The following is a 2,500-nucleotide window of genomic DNA, read 5'->3' on the forward strand; positions in this document are numbered from 1 at the left end:
TTTGTGGTCGGTGATGAATGTGAGGTTCCTACAGCCCAATAGAAAGAGCCACGCCTTCTTGAGGCACCATGCGATAGCAAGGGCTTCCCCTTCAAGGGTACTGTAGTTTTTTTCTGCAGCCGTTAGGTGCCTGCTACCACACAACACTAGTTTCCACCCACCTGTGCAGCACAGCGGTGACTCCTGAGATATACACTGGCAGTACTGTTGCATGACAAGAAATCCAATACCCTGGCGACTGTAGTCAGTGAATGCGGCCGTTGGACGTGAGACGTCATAGTAGCGTAACCCTGCAGCAGCCAGCTGTCCAATGGTATCCTTTGCCGATGAAAATATGGCTTGCAGCTGTTCGTCCAAGTACACCGACTTCGCTACTGGCTTCTTTAGGAGCTCTCTAAAGGGCTCCATGATGGGGGCCACTGCCAGGAATGGTGCCACTTGGTTAACCAAACCAAACCATGCACGGACATCGGTTAAAGTGGGCTGGGTAGGCATTGTGAACTCCATAATGCTCCTAACGAGGTCCTTGTTGGGTTGGTATTCCCAATCAAGAACGTACCCAGGGAATGTAACGCTTCTTTTGCAGGAGTGAAATTTGTCTGGTCTCAGGGTCACACCATTCTCCATGCACTTTAGCAGGAAGTCATATATGTGGGTTCCAGGGAGGGGGATGGTGACTTCATGACCGGGTCCTGCATAGCCAACACATTTGCCACATTACCTACGGCACTCCGACCTGCTGCTTTTTCAGCAGACTCTGTTACCTCACACGTACGAATTATGTCATTCACTGATTCAAGGCGGGGGATGCACCTTAGCACTTCTGCCTTCATGCTACGGTCGCTTAGACCCATTACCACTTTCTTACCTAACATGAACTCATCTAAGGAGCATCGACACTTAGGGCACTGGAATTTACACTCACCTGCCATGGCTCGACATTTCGATACGTATGCACATATGGTGTCACTAGGAGCTTGCAAGTATGTGAAAAAATCGGACCATGCACCGACCACACACCGAGGCCCGATCACTACACTTCTTAGTGTCGACTGCTGGTGTGGTTGAGAGTAGCCGGAATTCCTGCCTGTTCACACGAGCGTCAATACGCTGCTGTACCTCGCCGCTGCACTGGAGTCTTACGTAGGAGGCGGCCAATGGCGGCATCCATCCGCAAATGTTGCCGTAGTCCTCCACACTAACGGCCCACGATTCAAAGGCTGACGGCGACATGCCAACGGTCGCTCCTCCTGGCCCTGACGGTGGGAGCGGTGGCCGTTGATTCTGAGCTACTGGCCAAGCCGTCCTTGCTGGGGTCGGGGTTAAGTCAGGGCTGGGTGAGAACTGCCTAGGGAATGCTATAGGAGGCACCAGTGATCTGGCCGGTGACTGCACATGGTCAGCTCTCCCATCTTTTGTTTCACTGGTTACTTGCATAAATGCCACGCCCTCGTTGCTAACGGGCACCTCCGAAATATCCTCGGTACTCATCCTACTCACTGCGCCATGTAGAAGACACGGGAAACACTTTCATATAGGAAAATGAAAATAAACATTTTAAACCTATTCATAACTCAGCCCCTTCGAGTCGCCGCTGGGCAAGACGAACGGAAGCCCCTTCGCTGAAGGACTGAGTCACGGGCAGCCAGCAGGTCCTCCGGCTATCCCACTGCATTGCCAGGGGGATCGACTGGAATCCGTTCTCCCACTGCGCTGCCAGGGAGATCGACTGCATTCCTGTGGGAGAAGGAAAGCAAAGTTAGATGCGCTGGGATTTTTAATGCTCTCAACACCGGGACATGCAGGAAAGGGGGGGGGGGAGTGTCAGGGTTTGTGTTTTGCCCTGATTTGGTGGGTGCATGGAGAGACAATTCTGGTTCAGCTGTTTATTGATAGGAGGGGTAGGTACGTAGTGTGGCGCGGGCTGTTGTGGGCAAAGGGAGCCCAAAGGCCGCGCCGAGCGTGAGCGCGCGTGGGGCGAGCGCCCCCAAGAGGTCCGGTCAGGGAATAGAGCCCTGGTCGTGTGTGCTTTCTTGCGTTGACGAGAGGCTCGGGTATCCCTATCACTGGGGGACGTGGCTAGGTACTCCTCATTCCTCAGAGGGAGGGAGAGAGAGAGTGAGAGAGCAACAGAAAGTGAAGACATGCAACTAAGACAAACATGCAGACCCAGAAACTAAAGAACAAACATTTCAGGTGCGCGCACACGCATACACAAACAGACACATAAATGCATATAAACAAGCATAAAAAACGCATTTACTGCAAAATACAGAAGGTACAACATATAAGGGAGATAAACAGGCATCAAATAATCAAAGAAAGGAACAAAAACATTTATTGCAAAATATAAATGGTACAAAATATAGGGGAAATAATCAAGTATTAAACTAAAACATTTATTGCACACAAATGGCGGTACAAAATACATCAAAGAAGAGAGCATCAACTCGAACCCTTTCATTATGCTGGTGGTGATAACCAGGGAACGGAACAGAAG

This window comes from Penaeus vannamei, chromosome 3 (genome assembly GCF_042767895.1).
Source record: "Penaeus vannamei isolate JL-2024 chromosome 3, ASM4276789v1, whole genome shotgun sequence".
Classification (NCBI taxonomy): Eukaryota; Metazoa; Arthropoda; class Malacostraca; order Decapoda; family Penaeidae; genus Penaeus; species Penaeus vannamei.